This window comes from Abramis brama (assembly GCF_963993115.1).
Source record: "Abramis brama genome assembly, chromosome: 6".
Lineage (NCBI taxonomy): Eukaryota > Metazoa > Chordata > Actinopteri > Cypriniformes > Leuciscidae > Abramis > Abramis brama.
The window spans coordinates 31,016,477-31,034,906 of record NC_139968.1 but is presented as its reverse complement, the minus strand read 5'-3'; the positions used below and the strand labels follow the sequence as shown (position 1 = coordinate 31,034,906).

The following is an 18,430-nucleotide window of genomic DNA, read 5'->3' as shown; positions in this document are numbered from 1 at the left end:
CCGTTGTTTATCCGTTTGGACCAAAGCAGCGCGAGCCGATCATGATCATGCGACACTGTTACTACACAGCGCTAATAAGAGATCTAGTAAAGGAAGCATTTGAATTCGCCACAAAAGTAATAACATTGCTGTGAGATATAGTGAGAAACATTCACATTTCTCCGTTTTTAACAGATCAAACAGCGCGTGGAAGCCAGGAAGAAACATTGTGCCATGAATCAACTATCCGGTGTCCACAGATCTGCAACATTTACCATGGATTTACTGTAACACTAACTGCAACCATGAAGTTTGGCAGGAATATAGGCTATAGCCTAATGCTTTCAAGTCACATTACGTTGGTTTTATTTTGACATTATTAATAAAATTGCTGCCCTCAAATGTTAATCTGAACTAAAAATAGACCTTTGTTTATTAGGGTAGAGTGGGGTAAAACGCCCCCCACCTGTTTTTCCCAAAATAACCACTAAAAATAGCCAAGATACATTTTTACTGTTGCTATGCACTACGTTGATAACGGGGATATACAAATCTCTATGGAGAAGCTGACACCAGCGACACATTTGAAGAGAAGAGGATTACATGGTAAATGCTATAATTTTCAGATATTAGTAAATAAGTGTTTAAGAGAATATTGTTCTGCAGGATATCGCAGTGATGTATGATAGATGAATAGTGAAGTCTGTAGTTTGAGATCATATATTATTTATAAGGAATATAATTATATTTTAAAAATTAAACATTTTTTTAAAAAACTCATAGCTCATAGCAGTTTCTCTATCATAATTACTATAATAAAATATTTCTGTCTATCAAATCCTTTGTTTTACACTTAATGCAGTATAACTAGGTGGTAAAATCAAAATATTTGAACAAAACATGAAAAAATTACCTCAAGTGAGCATTAACTAACTAGCTTGCTAGCACATAGTTAGCTCACTGATGGAAGGTAGTTAATTTTGCCTATTTTGAACATTGCTGAAATAAATATTAATATATATACATGTTGATACATTACTTGCCTTTTACCTTTAGAGATTAAAAACTATTGTCTGTTAATTTTGCTGTTGATCTATGAAGCAAACTGGTTGGTAAGAAAGGGGGCATTTTACCCCACCTTGGGGGGCGTTTTACCCCACCGCTGGGGCAAAACGCCCCCTTTGTACAAAAATATTTTCAGTGAAAATACTAATTAATTATGAAGGCTGAGCAATTTTAATATTTGGTGAATAACTCCTGCCATAGTCACTCAAAACCGGGATGGCAATTCTAGTCACATTTATGTTTTGTTTCACTGTAATGTCACATTTTCCTTAAGGGGGGCATTTTCCCCCACTCTACCCTACTACTAGCCAACAATATTAGGCTACATTTAATTTTTTTCCAAGGAGCTGTTTTGTTTTATATGCTCATAAGAAGAGTCTATTATAGCTCCATCATTGCTCAAAGTAAAATATTACTTTATTATAAATCATACTTTATTATGTTAGAAAAAAAAATCTCTGCCATTTCTTCAAAGTTCTTTTAAATGTCACTTTGTATTTAAGAAACACGTGCCCTTCTTTAGTCATTATTTGGGTAGCACACATATTCTGAATGCCTTCGGCAGAATTCAAATGAGCCATTTTAATCTAGATTAATCTAGATTAATTCCAAGATTACAGTGAGATTAATCTAGATTAAAAAAAATAATCTATGCCCACCACTAATATATATATATATATATATATATATATATATATATATATATATATATATATATATTAGAGGTGGGCATAGATTTTTTTTTTTTTTAATCTAGATTAATCTAGATTAATTTTTAAATTAATCTAGATTAATCTAGATTAAAAAGGCTCATTTGAATTCTGCCGAAGGCATTCAGAATATGTGTGCTACCCAAATAATGACTATAAAAGTAAGTCTTTGAGAACGGGTTTTTCAAGCCAGGTGGCGCATTAGACCAGGGGCTCATCTCCTGTTTCCAAAATGCATCACAAACTGCTTGAGAAAGCTGTTCTACTCATAGACTGTAAAAGGTTACTACTGTACTGTTACCGTCCATAGGCAACATTAGGTAGGCCTATGTTATTATCAACTACTATAGGCTATCAATTAGGGATGGGCGATATGGCCTAAAATCCATATTGTGATATAGGCTACATTGCAGCCTCTTGCGATAACGATAATAAAACCATTTCAGAACAGGTTACACAGACCCTGCTAAACAACTGCTAAATGTTTTTTTTTTTAAAGGGTGTATGTAGTTTTGAGAACATATATTGTGCAAAACTGTAAGTATACAACATAATTTTGCAGATAAATAAAATTTAAGTACACTAGCTGCAGAGACTTAAGTAGGTCTAATGTTTATTATGGCTTGGAGCTTATGAAACCCTAAATTTAAAATTAGAATATTGTCTAACTGATGTCTTTTCAGTTAAAAAGAAACACAACAATGAATCTTAAAATCGGGCGCAGACAGAGATTATGTGCTACACCACTAAGATATATTGGGAATAATACGCGCGCTGGTATTCAGTGTTTCGTTTTGAATTTGAGGTGGTAGAACGGTAGCCTGACTACGTCAGACTTCGTACTTCCGCTCAATTTCATTTCGCTTCTGTACTCAGTCTGAGATAGCGTAATAGCTTTCCGTTTTTCTCCGGCCTGAAAACAGCCGGCCAATCAACGAACAGAGGGCGGGTTGAGAACCGTGACGACATAGACACTGATTGTACACTGATTGTACCGTGGATGCGTAGATTTACTTCACATAATCTGCAAAAGTCGTTCACAGCCATGTTCACTCCGGTATTTCGCTCGATGGTTTTGTTTTCGCATCATACATGTGTTTACAGTGGAAGTTAGATGCGGCTGAGCATGTGCATAACACACGCCATAACCAAACGTTATGTGATTGGCTTACGGGTAACCAATGATTTTAAACTTCAGAGAAGCGCCCCCCGCGAGAAAGAAAACGCTTTTCTATTATGCCCTTCCAGACTCTGTCTACGAAGCAAAGCGAAGTAGCAGAGTTGGGAATTACCAGGCTAGTAGAACGGATTAGTCGTGTGTTAACTTACCGAACTTACACACACTCTGTCTATAGTTTGCTGCTGCTCGTCGGACGGCTTAAATCCGAACCAAGTCCAAATAATGGATGCTTTCACTTTCAGCCGTGTTTACTATAAGATGACGACGAATATGATGCGTTGCAGCCGGGTTGGTGTACCTCACGGCCGCGGGTAGATTGCGTCATCGAGCCAGCTCCCAACCCAACTTTGAGAAGATTAACGGCGATATTTTTTATCGCCCGATAAGAGTCTCGCGTTAGCGCAGCACGTTAACGCCGATAACGGCCCACCACATATATGTGTAACGATACGCGTATTTGTATCGAACCGTTCGGTACGAGGCTTTCGGTTCGGTTTTCGGTAGCCTACGCATTTTCAAACCGAACCCAGATAGCACACGACTATTTGATGTGAAACTTACATCTGGAAGACGTATTTTAAAGAGTGTTTGCTCATCTGCAATACTGCCGTGCAAAGGCAAAAGACCTTAACTTCAATTTTGGTCAAAATGAGTTATTGCCATTTTTGGAACAATGGACATCAGTTTTATCATGTGGAAAAATATCTTGAGTCAATTTTGTTCTTTTCTGCTAAAAATAAGATGTTGTTTTTGTCATAACTTCCAAAAGCAGAGGTAAAGCAAAGGCAGAAGCCCTTAACATCAGTTACCCCTGCTGAAAAATCCAGCTAAAACCAGCCTAAGCTGGTCAGGCTGGTTTTGGCTGGTCTCCCAGCCTGGTCATAGCTGGTTTATCAGGCTGGTTTTAGAGGGGTTTTGAACACTTTTTTAGCTGGTCAGGCTGGTCTAAGCTGGTCAGGCTGGTCTTAGCTGGTCAGGCTGGTTTTAGCTGGTTTTAGCTGGTCAGCCTGGCTGGTCTTAGCTGGTCATTGTTGGGCTTAGCTGGTTTTAGCTGGTCAGGCTGGTCATTGTTGGGCTTAGCTGGTTTTAGCTGGTCAGGCTGGTCATTGTTGGGCTTAGCTGGTTTTAGCTGGTCATTGTTGGGCTTAGCTGGTTTTAGCTGGCCAGGCTGGTAATTTTTGGGCTTAGCTGGTTTTAGCTGGTCTTAGCTGGTCAGGCTGGTCTTAGCTGGTCAGGCTGGTCTTAGCTGGTTTTAGCTGGTCAGGCTGGTCTTAGCTGGTCATTGTTGGGCTTAGCTGGTTTTAGCTGGTCATTGTTGGGCTTAGCTGGTCAGGCTGTTTTTAGCTGGTCAGACTGGCTGACTCTATGTCTTCTCTATTTGTCACAACACACAGTGGCAGGAAAAATAATGTAAACAATTCCAAGTATACTTAAAATAATCTTCAGGAGCACAGGAAACAATTCAAACAAATTCCTTTTATTTGATATTGCAGCCCCTTAAAACAGCCCATTGATATGCTAACAGTAATGTACAAAATTATTAATTGAAATGATTAAAATGCTAAAAACTATAATAGTAACTAAAGGAGAACAATAACAGAATTATAGAGATACATTTTACATTACATTTTTCTTTTCTTTTTTTATGACATCTTGTATTTTTTGGGATATGTAATACCCCACTTGCTTCTCCCGCTTCTCTTTCTCCTTTTTCGGGTTCTTTTTGTTTGAGCCAGTCACTGAAGCAGACTTGAAAGATAAATAATTTAGATTATTAATTTGTCACTTTTCAACTAGTAAAACTTAGAAAGGTAATCAACTAATGTAAAACCATTTTACTAAATTGGCTACGGCTACATAAAGTATATGAATGAATGAATGAATGAATGAATAAATTAAATAACAGATTACCTCTCAAAACTTGCAGCTTGGATGGTGTCAGGGGAGGCTTTGCAGAGTGTTTATTCGTGGGACACTCCTTTCCTGACACACTTCTGCTCTTTAAAGTGTTTGTATGTGGATCTTCAAGACAAAACATAAATGAGCTTCAATTGTATGAAAAAAAACACTTCAAAATATCTTCTTTTATGTTCTACAGAAAAAATAAACTTATACAGAATATATTCCAGTTGGTAGCTATAAATGTTGTGACGTTACTCCTACTTTGGCTACCACATCAGAGCTGCATTTTTTTTAAAGATCTCAATATTACAAATAAGAAGCTGTATTTTTTTTCCTACAAAGATATCTAGTCATTTCAGTGAGATCTTAACAATTTGTGTGGAACCTTTCAGCACGTGTCAAGCAACTTTAGTCTGGGTAGATGCCATATTTAATTCCAAGTGAATAAAAAAATGAGGCTGTGTGGGATATGCATACAGTCAGTTCAAAAGTTTGTACCATCTAAATGTGCTGGATCTTTTTTACTTCATCACCAGCCATGTTTTCTAAAGTAGATTTTTTTCAATATTTCATCAACATAACAGTACATTTAACCGATTGTAAGTCTGTCTTTTACAGACAGTGTTAGCTGTAGCTTTGATTTCGAATTAAAAGTCTCAATATGTGATGATCATTAGCTTCAATGCAGAACATTAATAACTATGATTGGGACTGCCATATATACATACTTTATAATGAGCAAAATATTGCATTAAAAACGTTGTAAATTCTTTGGGATTAGTTGCTGTGTTTCAGCCATAGACTGTAAAAAAAGATGGACGATGCCCCTTCGCTCTCTTCCATTGATGAGAACTGAAGCCCGATATGGCGCTGACATCTTGGGGCTTGAGTTTGCGCAGTAGCGATCTCGGGACCAGACCTGCGCAGTAGTGAGCAGGAAGTAATCAACGCTCCGCCCTCACTCTCGCCGAATGCACTGAGGGAGAGTGGATTCTGCACACTTTTTAAAAATTGATTGCAGTACGACAAGAGGCTTGTTAAAATAAAGTATACAATCTCCTCAGTCCTCCGAAGATCCAGACAAAATGTCCGTTGGTGCTTCGGTGACTACTTCACTCAGAGAACCTGTCAATCACAGCTGTCAATCATGACGTTACACCACCGCATCACGTAACTAACTAAAAACCAACTTATTTTTGAAACAGACACTTGAACTTACACCAGCGTGATAAAAACAACAGCAAATGAAAGAAACCACCTTTGGAAAAAAGATATTTGAAGTGTATTTAATTGTTTAGTTGGTCTCATGTCCCGTTGAATAACACGGGGAGGCGGGGCTTATGACCTACACTAGGACCAGTCACCGGGGGGCGATCGAGACGTTTTGGCTTCACTTTTCAGGGCTTGTGCGGCACGCTTGGTTTCAGCGTGTTGTCCTGGGAGGAGTGCATCCACAACAGGAGTTTCACTATGTAATAGTTGATTAGTATTCAAGCCACTAGATATCAACTAAAGTGGATTTTCAGAGGGAAACAAATAAATTAAATTGACTTTAGAATTCACAAAATGACAGTTAATTGCATTAACATGCAATGTAATACCTATGAAAAAATTAACAATGCATCTCTATTTAGTTTTTCACCGATGTCTAGGGGCTGTTCACACCAGGCCACTTCATGCATTTTCTCAGATCGGATTGCTGTCTGATTTATCAAAACGATTCCATTTACACCTGGTTACATCAATGTGTGTGTTTTTTTTTTTTTTTGGATATAAATCCGATCTTAAATTCCCGCTATTTGCAGATTTAATGGAGTGCACGTCACCAAAAGCAACAGATATGAGATACATTATTTTATTGATCATCAGCTAAAATTTCTGAATCAAAGCCCGCAATAAGAGAAAGCAGAAACAGCCCTGGTAAGATCATTTAGTTTCTTTACATTTAATGAAGATGATTGTGTGTTAAGCGTCAGCGACTTTCACTTTGATTTGCGATAGTTTGCACGTTGGTTTGATGAATAGATGCTCATCTGCGGCGATGCGTGTTGCAGTAGCGTCATCATATCTGACTATAACATGACATATAGCCTATAACACGCTCTCACATGTTTATTTTTTAATAAACCATATTCAACAACATATAAAAATGAAATAATCTTTAGAGTAAAGCCGCAGCATCATTACCAAGCGCGAACCATTGACAGTGAATGAAACGAAGCGAACTTAGCCTGCAGGCTGTAGTGTGACATGCGTAAACCAATGGTGTAAACATAATCATAGAGATGACGTGCCACGGGTTTTTATTTAAAAAACGTAGCTTGTGTTTGTATGTAGGTCTAGGCAATTTATATTCACAATACTTAATAACTAATGTTATTTTATTGCAATTGTATTAAATGTTTGAAGAGGTAAAAAAAAATATCGGTCGGTCTTAACTAGTGTTGGCCGATATGCTCCATTTTCATATCGTCAGCCTGTAAGATCGGTGGTACGCGATATTATCGTGAGGGGGCGGGGCTTACTTATTTGATCATTAACTTGCTTATTTACTCGTTTATTAGTTTGTTTTATATATGAGAATTGTTTTCTATTTTGCTAGCAAAGTAAAAAAAAGATCCTTATCATTCTTGTATCTGACTCAGAGTATTTCAACATGTCAGCGGGAAATTTACGGACACACATCCTCTCAGAGAACACGTTTTAATAATTTCTTGGGTCAAGAAAGAGTCAGAGTTTGTGATATATGTCATCCTACCAGTGCACTCTCTGTCTGTATGCAAGTGCACTTCACACATCGCACTTCAATAAGCCCAAAGAACGCGGGTTAATGCGTTTTAAATGCTGAGAGAAATCAAAGGCAAAAATCTAAAAGTCGATCGGTTATACTTAAACTTATGACTTGACTCCGATAAAGGAAAACGGGTTAATGTGTTTACATGACATGCATTGCCAGTTTATTCAGCATAATCGTTCCCTGAAAGTGAAAGCAGAAACGGACTGAGCTTTCGCTGCATTAACAGCGCGTTCTCTCAGAGACGACGATATAACGGTATAGCAACTATCTTAATTTACTGGCTTAATATTTCTCTTGTGGACTTACATTATTGACAGTGAAACAATTAGAAGAATATTACTTGTTAAACAAGTGTTTGAAGTAGGGGTGACCCCGAATAGTCGAAGATTCGATTGGAGGAGCCGGATTCGACTACCGATCTCACGGTCGAATCTTCGCACAGGTGTTATGAAACGAGGATCATGCCCCTTTGGCTATATGAGAGCGCTCAATGTCTGATTTCACATAGAACTAGTTTTCTGTCAATACATTAATATTCAGCCTATTATGATAATGCTGTATATAAAAATGTGCAAAGAAATAAGCTTTTAATAAATATTTTTAATGTGCGTGAATAAATCCAAACACCCCGTGACAGATTTAAGTTTCACTTTCAATCCGTGACCGACAGAGGAGCGTCTTGGCGGCAAGGATTTACATTTTTAACAATGTCTGGGATAAGAAACTTTAAAGTGTGGATGTGATCAGAAAGGATATTCTCCAAGGCTGGATTTAGCATCAGGAAAACCATGATCGCACTTCTGCCGGCCAACGAACATGTTTCACGTCAGAATGTATTTTATCCGCGCGCACAATTTGAAAAGACTCCAGCGGACACAGACAGAGTGAAAGACTGGATTTGTTCTCTCGATCAGGTAGGCTATACGGGTACAAGTGATTTCAAAACTTTTCAGCCGGTTCTAATTTGATTTTTGGATGCTGTGAGTGTGAACATTTTTAGCTAAAAAGACTGCCACTCCAGTTTAGCATTTATTGTTGTTTCTGCAGTTAAAAAGACAAAGTTGAAAATTCTGGCTACTATCGTTATTTTAAAAGTTTCTTTATTTTAATTTTATTTATTGATCTGTCAGGGTTATCTAATCTTTATTTGTGGCTTGTGTTTTGAATATATGTTCCCCTGCACTTTAGGCATTTTGCACACATTTGCTCCTCATCTTGTGACTTGATTCTGATTTATTTCGTTTTGTATTTTTATTTATTAGAAAGGTATATTCTGTTCTAATTTAATTTAGTAAATTAATTGTTTATTTTTTCGGTGCATCGATGTTGTGCTCGCACAGGTAATTTAGCCGATTTAATTTGATTTGCATGTGAAATGCAAATCCTGTCCGTGGCCTTTCTGGAGTTAATTATGTTATTTCTTAGTTTTATTGATCCAAAATGTTTTTATACATTTTCTTCTATATCTTTGTGTGATTTTCTCTACATGGTGGCTTTGAAATGTTAAATCCCCGCCCCCAGCCCCACCCCCACAAACATGATTCGACTATTAGTCGACTATAGGCAAGACATGACGATTCTGATTCGACTATGAAAATCCATAGTCGGGGACACCCCTAGTTTGAAGTTGCTTTTGATTTCACAGACGGCAGAGTTGTGCTGCGTTCTTGAACTAAAGACTTTTATTAGGCCTATATAATTTTAGTGATATTATTATCATTAACATTTTGTAATTGTATTGTTTTTAGTGTTATTAGTGTCATTCAATGTTTTGTTAATGTGCTATGGAAACAAAATACTGACGAACAACGATGCCGTCTTCATCTTGGCTCTAAATGATGTGTCTGTTAAAGCAAGCACTCTTGACAATTTGTGAATGGATCTCATACGCACGTCGGTGATGTCGCAAGTGTGGTTATGTGGTGATGTCGTTATGAATTTAGGCAAGGCAAATTAATTGTAGTTCATAATTAATGTACCCATTAATGTTCATGTTTCAGTACCCATGCCTACATATGGGTGTGTTCATATGGATGAAAGCCTGTTGTGTTCAGTCTCTTGATTTGTGATAGTGGCAGCTATTGTGAAACTCACCTTGTCAAGGTGACCGCATCAAGGTCTTGTCCTGAAGAATCACAGGGCCAAACGCTAGGGATTATTTCATCTGATAACAAGAGCATAGCCATAAGTTTAAGAACTCTAATGATATCTTTAGCCCCTGATATTGCATTGGGGATATCAATTCAAACATTTTAAAGGCTAAGAGTATGAGCCATGAGTAAGCTGGCCAGATATCTGTGAAAAATAACTTGCGTGCCTGAACCATATTTAGCATTTAAAAGTAAAAAGAATTTCAGTATTTATCAGTAAAAAATACATACAAATAAATAAATACCCCTGAGTATGGTGTCTGTCTCACTGGCCAACATAACTCAAAACAGACCTAGAGAAATAAAATAAAATAAAATATACCAATGACCATGATATCCTGTTATCATAATAGTTAAATAAATAATTGTTACTACGACCATTATACCATTATATTTGTCGCCTATTATTTAGCCTACAGGCTTCTCAAGGACAATCACACTGAAAAATCCTGGGGTTAATGATTTTAAAATGTGAGACTTCTTTCAAAAGCATAAATCTTACAGACCCCAAACTTTTGGACAGTAGTGCATTGTATGTTTGAGGTGGTTTTGCTTACTAATCATATGGTTCATAGCCATGGAGATTTTCTTGGATGGGGTTGCAGCAGGCCTTCAGCATGATGATCTACAATAGGAACATAACATGCAATTTCACAGAGCCAACACTGTTACATAGGATTTACAATAGGGTTTATTACAAGAAACCAAGCCAGAGCAGAGGTGAACTGCAGAAAAGAGAAAAAATTATATATTTAGATAATATATTAAGATAATAATTAATTATATATTAATATAAATAGATGCATATGAAATGAATAATTCACCCTTTGTTGTAGAGGTTTTTTTCCTGTTGCTCCTGAAATCACTTTTTTTAAATCACTATTTGTAAGTGACGTCACTGATTAACAGTGCAGTGCATTCTTTTAGGTTAAATAAATTAGCTTACTTCCAATCACCCATTGACAAATTACCAGCAAAACAAAACTATCAAAAACTGTTATCTACACAAAGATGTGGTTAAACCCCCAAACTTTTATAAACAAGAGCTCCAGTCAGACTATAGTTAGCCTTAACGTAAGTTAGGCCTAACTTACCTCTTCTGAAACTGGTTGAGATGCTAACGGACTTTTTCGAAGACACAAAACCATTTCTATAAAGTAAATATTCAACAGGAGCGTGTCAATTACACGTAATAAAGGTGTCAGGGACGTTTGTATGTATTATTTGTGTGAATTTGTTGACTAAACTCACCTGAAAGCAGTGAAAACAACAGCGAGAGACAAGAGTTTTGCTGTGTGTCAGTTGATGACGTTTCCCGTTTCCATCTGCTCTCGCGCGCACAGCGCGCTCGCTCCAGTGTTTGAATGCGAATGTTCGAATGTTCACGCGCACGCACATTAAAACACTTCAAAGTCACGCAGCATTTAAATAAACATCTAGAATTAAAAAATCATTAATATTAAATCATGAATTTAAAACTCATTGTGTAGTTATATGACCCATTCTTGTGCAATATGCCAGGTTTATGGCAGGCGAGTAAAAAAAAATTGTGACAGTGACAGAAGTATTAAAAGTTTTTTATTTTATTTTTGAAAAATTCAATTTACATTTATATAATGATAAGTTGCGTTAGAATACTAATAATTGCGTTATATTACTAAATGGCAAGCAAACAAACAAACAAAAAATCTGGGTTCCAGATGGTTCCAATAATTAACTAGTGCATATTATAATCAACTTCGTCTATATTAACTTATTGTGTGTGTGTGTGTGTGTGTGTGTGTGTGTGTGTGTGTGAATTATTATTATTATTATTATTATTATACATAATTATATATATATATATATATATATATATATATATATATATATATATTAGTGCTGTCAAACGATTAAAATATTTAATCGCGATTAATCGCATTAATGTCATAGTTAACTCGCGATTAATCGCAATTAATCGCACATTTTTATCTATTCTAAATGTCTCTTGATTTCTTTTTGTCCCATTATTTTTTCTCATTTTAATGCTCTTATCAACATGGAAAAGTGGATTGGCTTGCTTTGAGCAAATGTTTCTTTTTGAAATCAACATTGGCATACTGTAGTGTTCAATTTCACACTAACATTCTCACTTGGAGCAAATAATCTCTCACACAATGTAACACTGTCCATCAATAAAAGGGTGAAAGAAATACTGACGAGGTCCTAATATTGACGAGGGGGTGGAGAATTCGCATCAGCGAATCAGTGTGCTTGGCCATCAAGTAGTAGGCCATTTCAGACTGGACGTGCTGCAATGATAGCTCAGTTCACAATGACAAAACACACAGATCACTTTGGTCTTGTCAACTGAAACATTTTGGCCACTTTTTTAAAATTAAACTTTCCATTCAGAATCTTATTGGCATCCATTTCGGCGTCTCGCGCTCATCATTCATCCACTCAAAACATAATGTTAAAGGGGGTCGCACACTGGACGAGAAGCGAAGCGCAGCGCCTCGTATTTATTTAAAATTCGAACACATTATTCTCTATGAGTGTACACACCTTTTATTGCTGGCCATAAACTGAGAAAGTACGTGTCCGATGTGCGATACAAGTTGTCCATAGACGCGGCTCCTCGTCCACTCTTTGGCCGGCTCGCAAGCCCAAACAAGTGTGTGCGGCGTGCCTGTTTTGTTTCCGGTCTAGCTAGATCCGGTGGTGTTGTACTAACGTTACTAGTTGTTGCAAAAGCATGTCCAAAAAAAAAAAAAAAAAAAAAAAACTACAAAGTTTGCTAGGCGTTAATCGCGCGATAAAAAAATTGACGCGCGCTCATAATGTGACGCCGGCGCGACCACAACATTGCCCAACATCAAATGGCAAACGTAATGCAAGCGGAACGAAACTGCTCGTTATTGTGTGGTTGAAGGACCGTTTTTCAGTTTGGACCAGTGCAGCGCGAGCCGGTCGTGATCAAGCGACACTGACTGTCACTACACAGCACTAATAAGAGATCCAGTAAAGAAAGCATTTGAATTCGCCACAGAAGTAATAACATCGCTGCGAGATCTAGTGAGAAACATTCACATTTCTCCGTTATTAACGGATCAAACAGCGCGTGAAAACCAGGAAGAAACATTGTGCCATGAATGAACTATCCAGTGTCCACAGATCTGCAACATTCACCATGGATTTACAGTAGTAACACTAACTGCAACCATGGAAGTTTGGAAGGAATAGTTATGTCGGTTTTATTTTGACATTATGAATACAAATGCTGCCCTCAAAGGTTAATCTGAACTAAAATGAACCTTTGTTTAACTACTTGCCTACAATATTACATTTCATTTTTTTCCAAGGAGCTGTTTTGTTTTATATGCTCCTAAGAAGAGTCAATTATAGCTCTAGAATTGCTCAAAGTAAAAAAAAAAAATCATACTTTATGATGTTAATTTTAATAAAAAAAAGAATGAAAAAAAATTAAATCAAGGAAATTTCTCTGGCATTTCTTTGTTTTTGCTGTATCAAAAACGTATCGAACCGTACCGAACCGAACCGTGACACAAGTGTATCGTATCGAACCGAACCGTGAATTTTGTGAACCATTACACCCCTAATATATAAATATATATATATATATATATATATATATATATATATATATATATATATATATATATATATATATATATATATATATATATATTGCTCTTGCATTCGTGGCTCAGTGACCTTTGCCATATGTTTATAAGCAACTGAAAAAAGCACGAATGTCAGGACATGTCATAACATCTCAAGGACCCCAAAAACACCTTAGACCCCAGAGGGATAAATACGAATAGTGTACGCAATTACTCATGAATAAGACCCCATGTTGTAGTTACAGTATATCCTTCAACCACTAGAGAGACACAAGTTACATAAGACCAGTCCAAATACACACATTTGCAAACATTTGAGAGCGTGTGTACATGACAGGAAGTAAGTGTGAAAGACTCTCCCATGTCTTAAAATTGCCAAAGTGCAGTGCCCTAAACACACACTAAACCCAAGTTTAATCAGGTGTTTTAATATTAAAAAGCCTAAAAGAAAATTTTCGTCAGGACAGAAATGTTTTACTTTTCATAGATTTCCTATACACAATCCTGAGCGATTGAAACTGTGGTTGCTCGCGCTGCACTTGGATATCGTAAGTTATGACTATAACTATGGATCTATGAGACCGAACGATGACCGTCACCACGGTCTTACCTTGAATGACGCCATTCCTCCGACTATCCTCGAGACCTAATATCAACAATGTCAGGTGACTGACCTTAGGGGTTGGCTATATAACATCCAGGTGAACCAACCACTTCCTCTTGCCTGGAACGCCCAGCTCGTCCCGAGTGACAAGGGATGGTGACGGTCATCGTTCGGTCTCATAGATCCACAGTTATAGTCATAACTTACGATCTATTTCGACCTCACTCAGACCGTCACCACGGTCTTACCTTGGATGACTTATACCACCAGGGTCACGAGGGACTAGTATATTTTCCCTCCCCTGTTTACTTAGCAACAGATAAAACAGCAGACCCCAAAGAATTTGGATTTGCAACATTAATCCTATAAAATCTCGTAAACGTGCATGGGCTGCTCCAAGAGGCTGCAGCACAGATGTCTGAGAGCGCTACCCCCTTCAGTGCTGCCCAGGAAGTTGCCATGGTCCTGGTAGAGTGAGCAACCAGACCACCAGGGATAGGTAGATTTTGGTTGACATAAGCTTGTGAAATTGTATCCACTATCCAATGAGATAATCGTTGCTTAGACACAGGTTTGCCTGCACACTTCTTGTCAAAACATACAAATAGTTGTGTGTGTGACTGTCGTAATTGATGAGTACGCTCAATATATGTGTGCAATGCTCTAATAGGACATAGAGAAAAATTATCCAGCTCTTCACCTGAACAAAGAGGATCTGGATGGAAAGCATCAAGCTCAATTACCTGATTTATTGTGCTAGGTTTAAGGACCTTGGGTAGGAATGATGGGTTTGGCCAGAGAAAAACCCCTGTTTTTTTCTGGCTTCCATCTCAAGCAGTCTTCACTGACTGATAAAGAGTGCAATTCACCAACTCTCTTAGCTGAACATATCGCCAGTAGGAATACTGTTTTCCATGTCAAGAACTTGAGATCTGCTTGCTCCAAAGGTTCAAAAGGTGCTTTGGCTAGTGAGTGTAAGACAATAGAAAGGTCCCAAGCAGGTGATCTCATCATTTTCCCTGGTCGCAAACGTTTTGCACCCTTGAGAAATTGAGACACCAAAGGGTGTTTGCCAATATTTGCACCATCCACTAACACATGGAAGTGTGAGATGGCTGCAATGTAGACTTTTATGGTATTAACTGATTTCTCAGAATCCATCAATGTTTGAAGAAAACGAAGAACCAAACTGGTGTCACACTTGGCCGGATCTAGTTGTTGGTCTTGACACCATGCTGAGAATATTCGCCACTTGCTAGAGTAGTTACTCCACGTAGATGGTGCCTTAGAACTATTCATTGTCCTTAATACAGCTTCATCCAAATCTTCAGAGAGGGACTGAGCAAGGGCCATACCCATAGTTGAAGTGTCTCTGGACTTGGGTGCCAGATTTGTCCCTCCGCTTGAGAGAGGAGATCTGCTCTCCTCGGTAACTGCCAAGGGTAACCTTGGACCAAACGTACAAGGGTTGGAAACCAATGCTTCTTTGGCCATCTCGGGGCCACAAGTAAAACCTTGTGACGGCCCAAAGCTACCCTGTTGAGCACAAGGTGGATCAAAGGTAGAGGAGGAAAAGCGTACAACAATTCTTCCGGCCATTCTTGAGATAGTGCATCGATCCCCAAGGGGCCTCCCTGGCTGTTCAGAGAATACCATAGATCGCAATGAGTTGTCTCTGTGGTTGCAAACAAATCGACCTTTGCCATACCGAAATGCCTCCATATTAATCTCACCACTTCGGGATGGAGACGCCACTCTCCCGGGAGAGGCCCAGTTCGAGACAGTAGGTCTGCTGCTCTGTTTGCTACTCCCGGTATGTATACTGCTCTGAGTGATGAGAGCTTCGGAAATGCCCAAGAAAGTAGTTCCTTTGTCACCTGGAGACACCGCACTGATCTGGTGCCACCCTGGTGATTGATGTGGTATACTGCAGACATGTTGTCCGTTCTCACCAAAACATGTTTGTTCTGCAACAACGGGAGAAAAGCCCTCAGGGAGAGATGGACTGCCCTGAGTTCCAACACGTTGATGTGCTCTGTGGTCCAGGGGAATTTCCAGTGTCCCCTGATGGACCTGCCTTCCCAAACTGCTCCCCACCCTGTTAGAGAGGCATCTGTCGTTATCACAGACCGCCTCGCTGGGATGTTGCCTAGAGGAACCCCTTGTGATGGTAATGTCTTCCAAGGGTGTAACATTTGGATACACCTTCGTGTAACCTTTATCTTTACATGTCTGTGAAATTTGGGATGTAAGTGAAAGTTGTTCAACCAACGCTGTAGTGGACGGGCTCTGAGAAGGCCGAGTGGGACCACAGTTGCTGCTGCTGCAATCATGCCCAACAATCGCTGAAATTGAATTAATTTCATTCTCTTGTTCAGACGGAATGACTGAGTAAGATTGACCAACTGCACCACTCTCTGGGGTGATAGAGTTGCAGTCATCAGTTGGGAATCTAGCGAAATTCCCACAAACACTGTCTGCTGTCTGGGACTTAGATTGCTCTTTTCCCAGTTCACTTTGAACCCGAGAGACTGTACATGTTGAAGCACCATTTCTGTGTCCTTCGTGACTTGACTGCGAGAAGGAGCACAAATTAGCCAGTCGTCCAGGTACGATAGAATTTTCAGACCTGCACACTGAAGAGGACGAAGGGCTGCTGAAACCACCCTGGTGAAAACCCTTGGAGACAGAGACAGGCCAAATGGAAGGACCCTGAACTGATAAACCCGATCTTGGAAGGCAAAGCGAAGAAACGGGCAGTGATCCTGACAGATGGGTATGTGGAAATAGGCATCCTTTAAATCTATGGAAGTGAACCATTCTCCCAGTTCTATGGATTCCAGAATTTGTGTTGTAGTCAGCATTTTGAAGGGCAACACTTTTATGAATTTGTTCAGCTTTCGTAAGTCCAGAATGGGTCGAAGTCCCCCGTCCTTCTTTGGCACTAGGAAATACTTCGAATAGAACCCAGTGAGCTGTTTGCTGGTGCTTATCTGTACAATCGCTTTTTTTTGAAGTAAGACTGTGATCTCGTTGGCCAAAATTTGTGCCTGGACTGGGTCTCTGACTATGGTCATATGAACCCCTGAAAAAGTAGGAGGGCGCCGCCGGAACTGTATCCTGTATCCTGTCTTGATGATGTCTAGAACCCAAGGATCTGATGTTACCTTCTCCCAACTGTCCAGGCACAGTTGGGAGCATTCTCCGACGACTCCGAGACTGCTATGCCTGGCCTCCCCGGGGTTTGAAACCCCTGGAAGTAAGCCTCTTAAGTGGTCCTCCCCTGACTGGATTATGAGCCTGGTCGGTTTGGGGAGCCTGGTAAAAAGGTCTGGTTCCTCGATCATGGAACTGGTAACCCCTAGATCGTCCTCTGCCATACCCCCAAGTTTCTGAACGAGGAAAGTGTGGGGGCTGAAAAGAATGAGCAGCCCTATGGCCATATTTGGTAGGGCCACCAAATGTTTGCTGAACTGACTCCCTTCTGCGCCTTGCCTGATCAGCAGTATCCAGTAAAGCCTGTGAATCAGTGTGAAATATCCGACCTGGAACCACTGGCATATTAGTCAGATCCTTCCTGATAGCGTCAGGTAAAGATGTCTGAGCCAACCAGATTTGTCTTCTAGCTAAAATTGCCGAAGACATAGATGCCCCTATGTCCCTGGTAAGCTGTGAGTGTGTGATGAGTGCTGTGTCGATCAAATTCATCACATCACGCTCTTCTTTATTAACGACTTTCCTTAAAGCAGCCAAAACTATTGCTAAAGCATTTCCTGAACGGGCTGCCCGAGTAGCTGCGTTATATGCTTGGCTCATTATCCGGTCTGTCTTTTGGCACTCCTTACCGGGACAGCGAGGATTGTCAGTAACCTTATCAGGTCCCAAAGCGGTTAAAGCTGCGATTTCTCGCTCCACTGATGGCATGTTCCCCATACCACTCTCAGGGGGGTAATCCAACTTAACAAACCGTCTACAACCTGCATTAAACTGGGGTGCAGCTTTTGGATTATTCCAGGCTTTCCTCAGCATCTGGGAATAATCCTCAGCTACAGGGATTGACACAGTAGGCTGTGAAGGAGAAATACTCGCCCATACACCTTGTGTGGGGGCTGGAGCTGTAGCTTCTCCCTGAGCATCAAGACCCAGGATCCTTGCTGCACTTAAAATGCGTGAAAGAACGTCAGAATGCAGGCTTCCTTCTGAAACCTCAGACCTGGATTCATCTTCCTCGTTTTCGTCTGCATTCTCCTCACTACCATAAAGGGAGTTATTTGCATGCAGTGACACGGCATCCGTATAATCATCCCTCTTTTCCTGACATGATGTCAACTCATCTCCAGGAGAGGGTGCAGCCCGGAGTGCAGATGGCTGTGTGCTTACTGAAGAATTACGTGTTTCAAGTTTACCAGCTAAGTCA

General features: G+C 39.4%; 2 protein-coding genes and 1 long non-coding RNA gene across 4 annotated transcripts in view; 1 reads left to right on the top strand and 2 right to left on the bottom strand.

Annotated features, from left to right (window-relative positions):
- The window catches only part of LOC311085752 (uncharacterized protein), a 333,708-nt gene that overhangs the window by 20,622 nt on the left and 294,656 nt on the right, over window positions 1-18,430 (top strand). The window lies entirely within an intron of this gene.
- LOC311085740 (uncharacterized protein) overlaps window positions 1-18,430 on the bottom strand; it is a 294,139-nt gene that overhangs the window by 13,218 nt on the left and 262,491 nt on the right. The window lies entirely within an intron of this gene.
- Window positions 4,403-11,244, bottom strand: LOC311085238. 2 transcript variants are annotated; one of them, XR_014606755.1, is made up of 7 exons: window positions 11,035-11,244; window positions 10,878-10,933; window positions 10,341-10,408; window positions 10,029-10,076; window positions 9,728-9,797; window positions 4,846-4,956; window positions 4,403-4,683 (listed from the first exon to the last, which is right to left on the bottom strand). It is a non-coding gene; the product is annotated as an uncharacterized lncRNA (long non-coding RNA). The 2 variants fall into 2 exon arrangements; XR_014606756.1 differs by lacking the exon at window positions 10,029-10,076 and having other exon boundaries at window positions 4,405-4,683; window positions 11,035-11,239.